The sequence below is a fragment of the Apodemus sylvaticus genome, chromosome 4, assembly GCF_947179515.1.
Source record: "Apodemus sylvaticus chromosome 4, mApoSyl1.1, whole genome shotgun sequence".
Taxonomy (NCBI): domain Eukaryota; kingdom Metazoa; phylum Chordata; class Mammalia; order Rodentia; family Muridae; genus Apodemus; species Apodemus sylvaticus.
Genome location: NC_067475.1, coordinates 59,572,723 through 59,590,152, shown reverse-complemented (window position 1 = coordinate 59,590,152; position 17,430 = coordinate 59,572,723).

Sequence of the window (17,430 nt, the reverse complement as noted above, 5' to 3'; positions counted from 1 at the left end):
TGTGGTTAAATATTCATGGCCACTTGCTAGTCGACGCACATTTTTATTATTTTTAGCAAATAACAGATTATCTAATGATTCATTTAACCCAGTTTATGAACTTCTAGTGTCTGATGTTTGTCTGTCACCAACAGATTTCTGTTCTTACTTTAAAAGAGCATGGAAGTCTCACTATTTGTTAGATGGCTTGTCAGCCTCCTGGAAAAGCCCATCAGAGGTCCCCAAGGCTTGGGTCTTAGGATCTCCAGTATCAGAGAAGAGCAAGTGCTGCCAATGAAGGCTAGTACCAGGCGGGAGGGGCTGCACAAGGGGGAGGAGCCTCTGCTCTCAGGGCTGGGTCCCTCTGCAGTACACACTGGGGTTTTTGCAGAGAGAAAGATCAAAAACCAATTCTGCTCATTTTCTGCTTTTGTTTGTTTTTGCTATGAGGAGGATGGTGTATTTCAGAGTTTATTTCCTTAACAAGGCCAGGGGGAAAGAACCCAAGGAATGGGAGAAATATTTTCTAGGTTGTGTTACCTTTGACTGACAGGGCTGGCTTTTTCGGCTAGAAGGCCTCAAAAGCACCTCGGGAAGGTCCTACGTTCAGCTGCCTCTGTCTGAATGTTGCCGGCAACTTCTGAGCTGAAGACTTTGCATTTCCATTTTGCACAAATGATGTAACTGGTCCTGTGGCTTAGTGAAGTATGTGATGAAAAGATGTACTTTTTCCTCCTCAAAGCAAAAGACTTATTAAATAAAGCTGACTGAAGAAAAGAAGCAACAAAAGAAGCCAAAGCAGGCGGAGAAGGGAACAGAAAACACTCAGTGGCAATTCCTCCATGACAGAAGAAATGTGGTTGGAAAGAGAAGTCATATGTATGGGTTTATTACATTACATTTTTTATTTTATTTTGTATAGGGATGAGGCACGTGGCAGCTAGACAACAATTTGTGAGGCTCCGTCCTCTTTTTCTGTCTTGTGCATCCTGAGGATTGAACTCAGGTCATCCGGCCGGGGCAGTCACCCTGAGCTGTCTTGCCAGCCCAAGACATTATATATTTGATACCACTTCCCACTGGCTATTTTTTAAGGGACACTTAATATTATTCTCGTTTATGAGAATGGCATTTTAATGTATGCCATGTGACTCTATTATACAAATTCTATATCCCTTTTGTATACCCACCATACACAGTTTTTACTCTGTGTGAATAATAGTCTGTAGACAGAGTCTGTAATTTTGTTTGCATACTTCACAATGGTGACGTTTTTTAAAATGTAAAAACAAGTATTTTACATTGATATTTAAAAACCAAAAGTCATTATTTTCATAATAATAAAACAAATGAGAAAAGCCAAGGCTGTTTGTTCTGAGCTTGCTGTAACATTGGGAATTAGTCACTGGTGCCTGGTAGACTCTAGAGTACAGGAAAAGGAAGCTTTACAATGGCAAGAATGACCTTAGGGTTCCTGACTGGAGGGCGCTAGCCTGGGGAATATGCAAGCATAAGCAGAAGTGGGGGTTTTGTTCAGTACTAGGGTACTCACCTGGCATGTGCTAGACCCTGAACTTAGAATTAAGAAGGGCATCATACGATGCTTTGTGGGGTGGCAGAGTCTTATCTATTCTAAGTTGGCCTTGAATTCACTATGTAGCTTAGGATGGCTTTGAACTTCTGATTGTCTTGCCTCTTACCCCCTTACCCCAGAAGTGCTGGGATCACAGTTGTGTGCCACAGTGCCTGGCATATGTGGTTCTGGGAACTTTAGATATAGTAGATGAGGACTTGACCAGCTGAACTGGGAAGGTTCAGAGCTCGTGCCAGCATTGTATGAGATTCCAGGTTCTCTCCACGGCACAACAACGGTGTCTATTTTTATGGTTTTAAGATGAGGAAGTTGTAATCAAGTCCTGGCATGCTGGGTTGAGTTTTGCTTCCTGGGTTGTCACTTGCTGTAGCAGACTGGATTCTTACAATTCTGAGTTGCATGAGTAGCATCCTGGGATGTTCACACCAAATATGGATGGATTTCTTGGGTCCCTGCTACAGGCTCTGGGGCAGAATTCAGTCTCTGAATACAGCATGCCCACATCTGCTTGCATAGTCAGATTTTTACAAGTTCTCCCTTAACTACAGGGCTTTGCCCACAATCATCACACTCCAGCTTCTCTTTCTGCCTGCTTCAGGTAATGATCATCAGTTACATTAAATGTTCCAGATCATGTACAACATCCATAGCTTTAATAAAGGGCCCTTATTAGACAATTGATTCCGAGGGTGTGTGTGTGTGTGTGTGTGTGTGTGTGAAGAGCAGGAGACAAAAGTAAGCCAGGCTTTCAATGAACTTTTGTTTCTATAAACTTCACTTTTTCCTTGCCTGTCTAAACTGCAGTCTTGTCTCAGCTTCCATGAGATGACTCCTAACCTTCAAGAAGGAAAGAGGACATGGAGATGGATATCTCTAGACTAGAATGTTTTCAGCCACCAACTCTTACTGAATACCTAGGCATCATTTCTACCTTCTGTTATACCTTGATTCTTCTTGACAGACAAGGAGCTATGGGTGACAGTTGTTGTAATGGCTTTTGACAAGTTTTAAAGCCCCAACTGAATTAGTAATGATATCCCTTCTCCGGTCAGGTTAGAAAATATCCATCATTTATATTATATTAATTTCATCAGTAACATGGATTAAAAAGTTCAAAGCCTACATCATGAAGTAAAGTTAGTAAACATCATTGTTATTAGTGAGAGCTAATGACAACACTTTAAAAATTGTAAAAACACATGAACTATTTCAGTCATGTGAGCTATTTGTCTTCCTTCCTTCCTTCCTTCCTTCCTTCCTTCCTTCCTTCCTTCCTTTTCTTTCTTTCTTGCCTTCCTGTTAAGACAACAGGGTTCTCACACTGCCCGTATCCAAGCTATGTGAGGAGCTCTGTCTCTAGCTGAATCTCCAGCTGCCAGGAAGAGTTTCCACAACCTTCCTCATCATTACAGCCTTCAAGATCACTGGCATACTGGTACATGCCTTTAATCCCAGCACTTGGGAGACAGAGACAGATGGATCTCTGTTGAGTTTGAGGCCAGTCTGGTCTACACAGGGTGTTCCAGGACAGGCAGGGCTACAGAGAGAGACCCTGTTTCAAAAAACAAAAGAAACAAAACAAAAGAAACAAAAAACAATGACAGTAACAAGAAAACCTCAGCACTTTGGTAGCACAAGAAGCAAAATTAACTCATGATTCGGCTATGTATCATATATGCTAAATTTGATCATTATTTGTATTACATGCATTCATTGTCTGTCTGTCTGTCTGTCTCTCTCTCTCTCTCTCTCTCTCTCTCTGTGTGTGTGTGTGTGTGTGTGTGTGTGTGTGTACACTATTTATTGCACAAGTGAAGAGGTCAGAAGACAGTTTGCTAGGCTCAGTTCTCTTTACCACGTGGGTCCTAGGGATCAAACTCAGGTCGGCTGGTCTGGCATCAAAGCCTGCTGAGCCACCCTCCCAAGCAATCTCCCCTGCCTGTTTGATCATTTTTGGGATGTCGAAATCACCACAGAGAAAGAAGTTAAGCAACGAGCTCAAGATAACATCACCAACAGAAAGTGCTGGCCAATGACTTTATGGCCCAGGGGCCTGTCTTCTCCCTTAGCCATTAGGCCTTTTTCTTCCCTGAACGTAAAAAGGGCATAGGTTTCCATATCTAACTAGCTTAGGCTGGAACTGTCACTCATAAGTTATGTGGCCTGGGTCCAGCAGACCTCTATGGGCATCAGTTTTCTTCATAGGTAAGAATGTGAATGTTTTGGGGACCATGATAATAATAAAAATATTAACATAGTTGTAAAACAAGAAAAAAGCCCTCCCTCTTAGGCTGAGGATGAACCATAGTTACGTGAGAGAGATCCCTTTATCAGCTTTGTTTTACAGGAGAAACTGCAGCATACCCAAATGTGAACACTGAATGAACAGTGAGAGGATCTGGGACTCAATCAAGGCAGATGTGGCTTTTATCTGCTAGATAAGGCAATTTACAGTAAGTGCCTAGCATGGAACCTAAAACAGAGTGAGATTTCAATAAATGGTATTGACGTAGGCAGAACTGTCTTCTAGGCTGTTCTCCCCATCATCTATCAGCTGGATTCCCTCTCTTCCCACCAACTCATCAGTGACCCCCCAGTTTCACCTTTGTGTGTGTTGCACGCATATGTGCGTGTGCTATTGTGTTGTGTAGCACTTTCCTTCTAGATTAAAACATTCCATTTTTAAGTGAGGCTCATTAAGACACAGGATGTTAAAAGAGAAGGAAAACAACAGAATATTTTAAGACAGAATATTAAAAGGAGATGCAGCCACGGGATGCCCTAAGCAGGGAGCTCATTAAGATACCGGATATTTACAGGCAGATAATAGGATGTTATAAGGGAAGGCAAAATGTTCTGTCCTGCAGGGAAGCCTGCTAAACACAGGAAATAAACAACGCAATGGTTTCAGAAAGTCCCTGAAACTGACCAGAATCATTATGCCCATCCCTTCCCAAGCACATATAAGCTATAAGGACTGCTGAACAACACTCTTAGGACAGCCAAGTTGCCTGGAAAGAACACACATGAGATAGAAGAGAAAATCGTCGGAGGTCAGAACACAGGAGTACCAGTCCTGGTCTCACCTATGACCCAGGTGAGGGTAAGTGAGTGTAATGCAAATCTTCCCACCCCTACTCCTGAAATGGAGATGGCATGTTTCCTTCCTGTTTGACAGGCTTTCCTGAGGGTTAAAGTTGTCATGAAATATGCAAATACCTGGAAAAGCATATCAAGTGGTATTGGCTTATTGGCTCTTGGAAACTGATTTTGAAACCTCATCTAAGTGTATAGCCTGAGAGGAGAGAACTATTTTAAAGGAGGGAAGATTTATCTCCCCTCAGGGTTTACAAGGTTTCAGCTCTTTGCTCCATTGTTGTGGGCCTGTCGCGAGGTGCAATAGCATCACAGCAGAAGTGGGCAGTGTAGCAAAGCGTCTTACCTCGTTAGAGCCAGGAAGCCGGGACAGGAAGAGAGCAGAGCAAGCTCTATCTGCCCAGAGCATCCCCACCTCCCAATGGTGCTATCATATTATGAATCAATCAAGGAATTCATCTACTGGTGAAGTCAGAACCCTCAAACTTTCTCAAATCCCCAGGTCTGCACACCATTGTACTGGGAACCCTCAGTGCACAAGTTTTTTAGTATTCCTTTATACCTAAACCACAGAGGGAATCCAAGCAATCTCTCCTACAGGAGCTGAGAAGAAGGTAGAAAAGTAGACAGTGAAGAACATTCCATAAAAAGCAGTGGTGTGGGGTATGGAGCGGCAAGGGAGCCCTGAGAAGCAGAAAAGTTGGAATGATTTTAGAGCTGGGAGTGAGGTAGAGTTAGGAGAGAAGGACCTTGTAGGCTCACTCAGAGGTTCATGTTGTTATGACCTGGAGCCAGCAAAGTAATGGAGTGATTTAGGCAAATTAATAACACAGATCGGCATTATAAATCCCAGTGGTAGAGCAGAAGATGGAATGAAGGGAAACCAGTCCAGCCGAGAGCATGGTTAGATCCAGGCCTATGCGAGTCCGGCAGGGAGTATGGTTAGAACCAGGCCTTTTAGAGTCCAGCTGAGAGTGTGGTTAGGATCCAGGCCTTTGCCAGAGCCAAGAGTGGGGGTAGAGAGAAGGGGATGTCAATCGTTACAGAGAAGGCAGGATTGGCATCACCTGACAATGAGTAATTAATGTCTTTGGATAATAAAAATTGATGAGTTTGATGACTGACTCTTGGCAAAATGCCCTAACCAATTTTTAGAAATGATAAGTGAGTGTTTAATTAGGAAATTGAAGTGGTAGATTAACTTAGCGTATGAGTACGTGCCTACAAATAAGTCATACCAAATGCATCTCATTTCCTTCTTTAGAGAATATTTTTCCACTAAAAACAATAAGCATTTATTTTATAAAAGTTGGAAGATGTGAAAGTGAGGGTAGGTAGGAAAAGGTCAGCTACCCACTGATGACATTTTGCTGTTGGTATTTTTCTATGGCTCTTCTAACGTGGTCGTGACAATTCTATCCACTGCGCTACTTTTTTATATTAATATTGTGCTTTAAAGATATTTCTGACAAAATATTTCTAGTTATCACCTTGATGAATTTAAATGATATCACTTTAAGTGATAATTGTTTTAGGGTTCTCCAACACAATGAATATATATTACAAAAGGAGGTTTAATTAGATTAGTTTACAGCACTGGCCTGCTAGCCCAGCAATGGCGGCTGTACACCAGAGAAGCGAACAGCCAAGTAGCTTCTCAAACCATGAGGCTGGATGCCCCAGGAGCCCCAGTATGGCCTGAAGAATTCCTGGGGAAGAGCTGATCCTCAGTCCACATTGGGAGGCCCAGGAAGCCGGGTTCTGATGTCAGCAACACTTCTGTCCTGGAACTGCACTCAAGACCTGCTCGTGTGTCTTAGTTGATTGTAGATCCAATCAGACAAACAATCAAGATTAACCATCGAGGCTGGCAAAATTGCTCAGTGGGGAAGACAACTGCTACCAAGCCTGAGTGGATCCCCAGGACCACATGGTGGAAGGAGAACTTCCACATGTTGTACTCTGACTTTCAAATGGGGACACCACTCAAATAACTGTATATATTACATACATACATCATACATACATACATACATACATACATACATACATACATACATACATACAAATGTAACTTTTTAAAAAAGCCATGCCTGGCTTCCTATGCCTGTAATCCCAGCGCTGCGGGGAATGGAGGCAGGGGGATAGCTGAGACTTCCTGGCTGCCAGCCCAGTTCCAGGCTCAGTGAGAGATCCTGTCTCAAGGGAAGAAGGTAGAGGGCAATAAAGCAAATACCTGATGTCCTGCTACGGCATCCGGGTGTATGCACTCTCCTATGCACATGCGCAATGCCACACACACCGTCTCTCCCCATTTCCCCCATCACACACACACATAAATAATTTGACAGTATCAAAAAAAATGAGTATGTATATACTTTTGTCACATACTATCAAACCTCTTCCCAAAAGAATTCTGACAATTTATAAAGCCACTAAGTAATATGGCCTTAATTATTTTTGTAATATATTTCTTGTAATATACTCTTACTAAAAACAACTAAATAAAAGGACACTTGATTAATAAAAATGCCTAATTTCTTTAATATTCATTTAAAAACATATGAGGAAAAGGCAAATAGCATAAAAAGGCATGAGTAAAAAATAAAACCATCCTCCTTCCACTGACTACAAATGCTTTCCCCTCCCCTAGAGCAATCACCGTGGAAACTTTCTTGAATATATCTTTCTGTTAAAAAAAAGCCCTCAGAGTCTTTTCGAGCTAGCACTAGGTACTATTTATATCTGACTATTCTGGGTCTTGGACACCCTTTCCATGCCAATGCATAAATCTCTCTAGTTCATGCAAAATCAAAATATATTTAACTAGTTCTCTATAGATTGACATTTAATCCCCTTTCAGTGATTTGTTACCATAAACAATGCTGCAAAGAACATGTTACAATTAGTGTGCTTGTGTGGGATGAGTTTCTACATGTTAAACTAGATCAGACTTCAGATTTAAAAATGTTTGCAGCAATTGCTTCTCAGCCTTTTAGTTAAGACCAAGTGTAAAAATGTTTGCAGCAACTCACAGTCTCCTCAGAGAATAGTGTAACTGTTTACTCCCCACAACCTTACTGGTCAAAACCTTGAGTCTATATGGAGCTGATGTAGACAGAAAGATCATCTCTACCTAGACCTGAGCATCATCTGGACAACACTCATGGTCATCTTGCCTGGTTTTTACAATTCATGGGTACCTTGTAGGCACTATTATTCACCTTACATCTTGGTCCCACATTTTTAACTTTCTTGAACATTTCAGTTCTATGCTAAATGACGATCTGTAGTATTTCTAGCCCATCCCAACTTCCAGAGCCTCCTTTTCTGCTCTAGGCTTCCCCCAAAACAGACAGGGATTCACTTTCCCATGATAGCCAGGGTCCACACCCCAATGGCAGCTGGAATTTTGGAAATATATCCCCACCCCCTTCAGCCTCCTAAGATTAAGGGAGTCTCTGAAAGGAAAATCAAAGTAGGATAAATGGGCAAAGAAATAGGCCAGAAAAAAAATACCCCAGCAACTGCTAGGGGATGATCACACAGTGCAGTGTTCCAGCAGGCCATCACCAGACCACTCAAACAGTGCAAATACAAGACCACCAAAAACTGGCTGGGACCAATATGGCTAAATGAGCCTCATGCTAGGACCATCAAGGCTGAGGCCCCGCCTAACTGTCCTTTGTTTCTTTATAAGTGGAATCTGCATCATTAGCCTTGCAAATGTGTCTATTCCTACCATGCATCTGATTCCACGACAGATCCAAAAATCTCATAGAAGCACAAAAAGGGGACGCAAACCCTATTTTAGAGAAGTCTTCATCAATTTCTATGAGCCCTGCACCCAATGGCCTTAACTCATAATCACCCTCCCCTCTATTAAAGAGTACCTACTGTAAGATCCCTCCAGATCTAGATCCTGAGTAATGCCTGCTTCCTCAGAGGCTTGCTCTCACTTCAAGTATGTACTTTCATCATAAAATCATACTTTCTCCTGATTCCTTAATTAAAAAAAATCAACTGTGTGCATTCACTCAGAAATATTTATTAACCTCCTACTATGTGCTTAGGACCCCAAATAATCAAAATGAAGGCCCCTGCTCTGTAAAAGCTAACATTCTAACACAATAAACTTAATTTTATATATATATATATATATATATATAATCCTCTGGCAAGTTTGAAGACATAAGGGTTGGGGCCTTTAGAACCTCTGCCTTGCAGCCTCTCTAACAAAGACACTGCTGCTTGTAGCTGGTGAGGGTTTTGTTCCCTTTGGTTGGTTTTTGTTGTTGTTTGCTTACTTGCTTTTTTATTATTAACTTATGAAGGTCGTCTGGGAAGAGGAAATGTCAGTAAAGACATTGTCCCCCTCTGATTGGCCAGTAGGCAAGCTTGTCAGAAATTTTCTTGATTAATGACCTAGGTTGGAGGGCTCAGCCCACCATGGGTGGTGCTGCCTCTGGGCAGGTGCTCCTGGCTTATATAAGAAAGCAGGCAGAGCAGGCCACAAGGAGCAAGCTAGCACTGCAGTGTTCTATGCCCTCTGCTTCAATTCCTGCCCTTAGATTCCTGCCCTGACTTCCATTCATGATGCTATAAACATAAAATGAAACAACAGAGGGGAGATAGAACCTGTAGAGATCCATTCATGATGCTATAAACATAAAATGAAACAACAGAGGGGAGATAGAACCTGTAGAGATCACCTCCAGTAGATAGGTATGCCCTCCCCCGGTTGAGGGATGGATCACCTACCCATCTCAAAATTGTTAACCCAGAAATGTTTCTGTCCAAAGGAAAGACAGGGACAAAAAATGGAGTAGAGACTGAAGGAAAGGTCATCCAGAGACTGCCCCATCTAAAGATCCATCCCATCTGCAGACACCAAAGCCCCACACTATTGCTGATGCCAAGAAGGGCTTGCTGACAGAAGCCTGGTATGGCTGTTCCCTGAGAGGTTCTACCAACACCTTACCACTTCACAGATACCCACAGCCAACTATGGAACTGAGCCCTGGGGACCCCAATGGAAGAGCTAGGGGAAGGACTGAAGGAGCTGAAGGGGATTGCAACCCCATAGGAAGACCAATATTAACTAATCAGACCACCCAGAGCTCCCAGAGACTAAACCGCCAACCAAAGAGGGATCCATAGCTCCAGATACATAAGTAGTAGAGGACGGCCTTATCTGGCATCAATGGGAGGCAGGCCCTTGGTCCTGTGAAGGATTGATGTCCCAGCATAGAGGGATGCTAGATTGGTGAGGCCAGAGTGGGTGAGTGGGTGGAGGAGCACCTTCATAGAGGCAAAGGGGAGGGGGGAGAGAGGGGATGGGATGGGGAATTTGTGGGAAAGGGGATACCATTTGAAATGTAAACGAATAAAAAGATTAATTAAAAAAGAAAGGAAGGCAAGGAAGTGGTGGCGCATGCCTTTAATTCTGGCACTTGGGAGGCAGAGGCAGGTGGTTTTCTGAGTTCAAGGCCAGCCTGGTCTACAGAGTGAGTTCCAGGACAGCCAAGACTACACAGAGAAACCCTGTCTCGGAAGGGAGGGTGGAGGAAGGAAAAAAACAAAAATGAAAGAAAGAAAGAAAGAAAGAAAGAAAGAAAGAAAGAAAGAAAGAAGAAAAAAGAGAAAGAAAGAGAGAAAGAGAGAAAGAAAAAGAAAGAAATCCCTTCTTCTTCAAGTTGTTTTGGGGGACTGGTTTTTTTACCATAGCAACAGAGAAGCTAAGATACTACCCTTGTTGCTGCATGGGGCAGTTGCTGCTTCTTAGCCATGGCGGCTTGTGCTGTAATGTAATCAGAGTATCTAGTTGATGTCCCCAGAGCACATGCCAGCATGCTTGCTTGCACAGGTGTTTGGGAAAGGGAGTACAAGATGAGTTCAGATTCTGTGCTGAATACAGGACTCCCTCTTACCAAGTGGAGACTCCTCAGTCGCAAAGGGGGACTCAGATGCTGAACAGCTAAAATGAACAACAAGTGTCCATACATGTGGTATTTTATTTACATTCACAAGGAACTGGGCAAATGCCAGGGAATATTAGGTCCATAAAGGGAAACAGAGTGGTTAGGAGCAGTGTGATGTGATGGACAGGCAGAGTAAAGTAAAAACTTTAGGCCTAAGGGAAATAATTCGAAATGGCATGGGTGTGAATGTGACATGTCCCTGCATACTGGAGGGTTTGGGAGGAATGCAGTGCCTCCTGTGTGCACAGAAGGGTTGTTACATGGACACTAAGTGCATTTTTCAAAAGCTTCAAAGGACAGTCACATTCATCAAGTAGCCAACAAACACTGAGTGCCTGCCATACCCTAGCCACTGCTCTAGGTGCAGGGATTGCAATAGAGAACAAGCACATACATTCACATTGCGGTAAAACTGGCATGTCTGGGAGCAAATGGTAAAAAGAATTACACACATGTATTTGGAATGATAGTGCTGGATGCTATGAAATAAAGTAAATCAGAGAGAGAGAGAGAAGGCATGGAGTGTGGGAGCGTGACAGCTAAGCAGAAACCTGGATGAAGAGAAGGAGCAGTTTGCCTGGGAGCAAAACTAAAATCCAGTGCAAAGGTCCTGAGGTGGGAACAAACATGGAAAACACTGAGAAGTTTGCGTGGCCAAAGAGTAGCAGGAAATGAGGTCAGAGAAACAACAGGGACAGGGTTCAGTACCACAGAGGTCAAGGTAAGCAATTTTGATTTACTCTGAACATTAGGCAAAACTAGAATTGGAGAATGATACAACTGGGTTTATGCTATTAAAAACAATGAATTCATGAAATTCTTAGGCAAATGGATGGAACTAGAAAATATCATCCTGAGTGAGGTAGCCCAGTCACAAAAGAACACACATGGTATATACTCATTGGATATTAGCCCAGAAGCTCAGAATACCCAAGATACAATTCACAGATCACATGAAGCTCAAGAAGAAGGAAAACCAAAGTGTGGGTGCTTCTGTCCTTCTTAGAAGGGTAACAAAATACTCATGGGAGCAAATACAAAGACAAAGTGTAGAGCAGAGACTGAAAGAAAGGCCATCCAGAGACTGCCCCACCTGGGGATCCATCCCATATACAGTCACCAAATCCTGACACTATGTGGATGTCAAGAAGTGCTTGCTAACAGGAGCCTGATATAGCTGTCTCCTGAGAGACTCTGCCAGTACCTGACATATACAGAGGTGGATGCTCGCAGTCAACCTTTGAACTGATCACTAGGCTCCCAATGGAGGAGTTAAAGGACTGAAGGAGCTGAAGGGGTTTGCAACTATATAGGAAGAACAATATCAGTCAACCAGAGCTCCCAGGTTCTAAACCACCAACCAAGGAGTACACATGGAGGGACCCATGGCTCCAGCTGCATATATAGCAGAGGATAGCCTTGTCAAGCACCAATGAGAGAAGAGGCCCTTGGTCCACTGAAGGCTTGATGCCCCAATGTAGGGGAATTCAGGGGCAGTGAGGTGGGAGTGGGTGGGTGGATGGAGGCACACTCTTATAGAAGCAGGAGGGGGGATGGGATAGGGGGTTTCTGGCAGGGGGCATTGGGAAAGGGGATAATTTGAAATGTAAATAAATAAAATATCCTATGAGAGAGAGAGAGAGAGAGAGAGAGAGAGAGAGAGAGAGAGAAGTACTCCAGGGGTGGCGGTGGGCTGTCACATGGAACCATTTAGTAGAAAGGGTAAAGCAGGAGCAGAGACCAGCTACGACGCTTCCGCCATAGTCCACGTTGAAAATGGTAGTGGTAGCAAGATAAGGCTTTCAAGGACACACTGTGTAGAACATGCAAGAAAAGCTGTCCAGATACAGCATTGTCTGACTCCTTCTGAAGGGAGCTCTGTATTGGAAAGAGTTTGGTCTAAACTCTAGAACAGCAGTTCTCAAACTGTGGATCATGACCCTCAAGTGGGTTGAAGGACCCTTTCACAAGGGTCACTTAAGACCACTGGAAAGCACAGTTCGTAACAGTAGCAAACTTTCAGTTATAAAGTAGCAATGAAAATAAATCTATGATTGGAGTCACCACAACATGAAGAACTGTGTTAAAGAGCCTCAGCATTAGGAAGGTTGAGAGCCACTGTTCTAGAACATGTGCCAAACTGGCCAAACCTGGCATTCAGCCTTTTTAGCAGTCAAGTTTTACTGAAATACAACCACACTTTCTTGTGGTTTCTTTGGCACTAACACTTTGAGAGAGTTGAATCATCACAACAAAGACCATACATACAGCCTGCAAACAATAAAATGTTTACTCTTGGACTCACTACAAAACAGCTTTGCTAAACTCTGACCTAGAATTCTCAGGTTCTTGCCCTGTCCCGAATGGGTTTCTCCTGAAGAGGCAGCAGAAAAACTGAAGAAATTCCACATGTGTATATTCCATTGCATTTCTCCTAGTGAACAAGAAGAATGTTTGTACAAGATGCAAACCACTCTTAATTATCTAACAAAAGGCAGCCTCGGCTTCCTCTCTACCAGGCAAACCACTGGAATTTGCAATGCAAATAATCCTCAAGTTTTTCTTACATAAAGGCTGGAGCAAACTTGGGCTGACAAAAGCAGAAATTCTTCAGAGATTTCATGGTGGTTTTTTGGGCAGTGGGTTCAAGACTCCCTAAGAAATGCAAGAGAACCCCTGGGAGCTCCCAGACACTGAGCCACCAACCAAAGAGCATACACAGGCTGGTCCAAGCCCACCTCCCAACCTGTATATAGCAGGGGACTGCCTTGTCTGGTCTCAGAGGGAGAGGATGCACCTAATCCTGAAGAGACTTGATACACCAGGGTGGGGGGGATAAGGTGGTGGTTGGGGAGCTGCCCCTCTCAGATGTGAAGGGGGGGATGGAGGAGGAACTCTGTGAGGGGGGACCAGGAGGGGCAACATTTGGGATGTAGATAGGTAGGTAGGTGGATGGGCAGCAGGCAGATGGATGGACGGACAGAAGGACGGACAGACAAAAGAAATGAGAAAGAACAGAGGAAAGTGGACAAGGAGCAGCAGTACCAGTCAAGGTGCTTTCCTTATCTTGGTATTTCCCTGCTGCCTCTACCAACAGAAGCATCAGTTGGACTATTTTTTTGAAAACCTCATGGGATCATCAGAGGAATCTGTTTCTTTTTGTTTTGTTTTGCTCTTTTGAGACAGAACCTCACAGTGTGGCCCAGGCTGGCCTGGATCACAGTCCTCACCATGAACCAGCTGCTAGATTTTTTTTTTTTAGTATTGTAATTTTTTTTAATTGTTGGCATCTGTGTGTCTATCTTATTTATATTTAAAAAAGAAAGTTCAGAGACAATGGTTCAAATAATTCCAGGGGAAGAAAGAGTCCCCAGATTTATTCCTCATTTTGGTCGGTTCTCTTACAATGATCAGTATGGTTACCTGCTACACGTTCTCACTCCTCTCTGCTTTGTGTTCCTTTTACACATACATTAATGATCATATAGAAATCCTACAGCAGTTCACTGTTTGCTTTAGGAGCTGCCTGGACCCAGCCTTCCAGCAGCACCAGTAGCTAAAAAGAATTGTTAACTGTCCTCTGGATTTTTAGTGATACAATGTAATGTCCTCATCAATTTTAAATAGTTTTGTAGAATATTAATAAGACTGTTGCATAAACTCATACTTTTGGAGCTTAGCTTTTAAAATTCTTCCTAGAGCACCCTTCTTCAAATATGACTAGGGCTGGAAGCTGTTTGGTATGTGATTGTTCGTACGTGTATACACACCCCTATTGACTCAGCGCTTCTGAATCACTTAAGACCGATTAATCTATGGAACCATTCTGGGCTGCACAGCAAGCCTTAATACAAACACCACTGTGTGCTTTTTAACCTAGGAGAGACAGGGTGCTGGGGTAGGAGTTACAAAACTTAACCAAGCGACTTTGGAGATCAGGATTGGGATAGTAAATTACAAATGGATAGCATTTGTAATATAGAAGGTGATTACTAATATAAATCACTTTGCCTTATATTGGATTGCAAAGTTCTTTGGAACAAATTCTATATCCAAGGAAAAATGTAGTCATTTTCTTGATAAGAAAATCTTGGGAATCAAGTTATGAATACCAAGATTCTAATACTAAGCTAGCATATCTACAATGATTTTGTCAACTTGACACAACCTAGAATCATCCAGGAAGAGAGTCTCAGTAAGGGATTGTCTATATTGTGGTGACCTGCGGGCATGCTTGTGGAGGCTTGTCTTAACTGATATGGGAAGACCCAACCCACTGTGAGCAGTGCCATTCCCTGGGCTCAGGCTCCTGAGCTGTGGAAGAGTAGAGAAGCTGAGCTGAGCGCAAGCAGGCCTGTGAGCCCAGATGCGTTCATTTTTCTCTGATGGTGCATGTTCTGTGACTAGCTGACTCCCCACCGTGAGAGCATAACCTGGAATTGTAAGCCAAATAAACCCCTCTCCTTGCAAGTTGCCTTTCATTGTGTTTTATCATAGCAACAAAAATGAAACTAGAATAATGACCCAAAGCAAGGTTACAGCTATTTTCTTGTAGGAGTTGGTATTCTCCAATCTCTTTATAAAATGCAAGGTTCTGATGGACAAATTTTGAGATTATAAATAATTTCAACATTTCTCCCTTCCTCTTTCCATGACCCCTCCCCACTCTCCTTCAAATTCATGTCCTCCTTTCTTATTATTATTGCATATATATATATATATATATATGTACACACACACACACACAATACATACATATATATTTCTAAATCTAACCTGCTCAATCTGTATAATGTTACTTGTATGTATGTTTTCAGAGCTGACCATTCAGTGTTGTAGACCCAATTGCTGTGTTCTTCCCTGGGGAAGAGCCCCCTCTTCTACTCAGCTGCCTGTGGTTCTTTGCACAGGGTTCAGGCCTCGTGGGCTTTCCCTGTCTACTTCAACATGTCCACAGGCATCATCCAGTTCAGCCTGTTTGGGCAGTCCTGTTGGTGAGACTTGATGGGTGTAACTTTTAACATTCCTAGGAGACATAACCAATCTCACAACAGATTTTGGTCTTCAGGCTCTTACATCGGTGTTCCCTGGGCCTTATGTTTAGTAGGTGTATCCATTAGGGATGGGGGTCCACAACTATTTGTACTGATTGGTTGTGGCATCTCTCTGTTGTAAAGGGAAATTTCCTTGATGAGGAGTAAAGACCACACTTCTCTGTGGATATAAGGAAAAATATTTAAGTGGTTGTTAGGGATTATTCTGGTTTAGTAAATCAGTGGCTGTAAATTCTTCTTCAGTAGCTATGACTTCACTGACACTGAGTAGTTGGCTAGATTTCCAATACCAGGCACAGTTTTCCTCTTGTTGAGCAGGCAGTGAGCACATTGTCTAAGTTCTAAATAAGAGAGCTTGACCTGAGACTTCTGTTCTCATCTTTTCATAAAATGTACTAAGGACACTGAATCACTGAAATTTCTGGCGCATGTTTCTCCCATCTGGATAGAAACAAAATATTTGAAGTCTAAAAATTCTCAGAAAATCAAGGCTTATAGACAAGCCCCCAAACACCCAACCTGAAGAAGTAGAATCCAGTTTCAAACACAGAAAATAATATGTAACTTGGTTATTACTGACAAAATGCAAATGCTAATTAAGCAAATGTGTTTTTTAATCCCATAAATTAAAAACAGAAAGGAAAACTTAAGAACAAGCATCCTGTATCAACAAATGTGTCTCAGCTTTTCCTTCACAGGAAGGCTCTGTATGTATCCTGTGACCCTCTAGAATTTTCTCTTCTTTTAAACAACTTTTCTTCTAGAAGTAGCAAACAAAACAAAACAAAAACAAACAAACAAACAAACCCAGGCCCATTATTCAAGAGAGACAAATGTTTCCTGTCTCTTACAAAAAGCTAGAATGTGGGAGGAAACTGACTTGAGCAGAAACTAAGAAAGCAACCGGTCTGCACCACAAACTACACATATTAACATCAAGACAGCCAATGGGTAAAAGGCCTAACCGTTATTCTTAATTTGCTATAAACCTTGCAAGTTTTGGTTTTGAATAAGATCATTTTATCACTTGAAGTATTGGTAAAAATGAGAAAGGGAAGGAGGGTGAAATTTTTATGTCAGCCAGACGAAAGAAGAAAAAAGTGATAGTGTTTATACTCAAACTTTAGCTTCCCAGTAACCAACGCAAAAAGGAAATGTGATGAGTTCCCTTATTTTTCTTCTATCAGTAGCAACAAACAAAACAAACAAGCAAACGACCACAACAAAAACCAGGCCCATTAGTCAAGAGACACAGGTTTCCTGACACAGAGCTCTGAAAATCATTTATCACAGAAGTTTTTGTAAAAAGGACCTTGAGTAATTTAATGGATGATCTTCTCCAGCTAAGAGATTTTACATATGCATGAGGGCTGAGCTGTAGGAAAAGCTCTCCCATGCGGGACAGGAAAGGTGCAATCTTTCTTACACATTCTCATGCCCAGGCCAATACCTACATTTTTGTCCGCACATACATACCTTCAAAAGGTATGTGGGTACGAAACTGTGACCAGAAAGAAGCCACTACAACGATGCCATTTCTCAGTTCAGCAGTGTAAGAGGTGAACTCTCTCTGAAGCTAGCGGAGCAAGGCTTTGAGCCCAGCGGCCTCCACACCAAACCCGAATTCGTGTTTGTTCGTTCCTTGTGGCGATTTAATTCTGGTTTCAGTTTCCACCATTCTTTCTCTCAAGATTATAGGCTGGTCAGCAATGGCTTCTGTAAACCT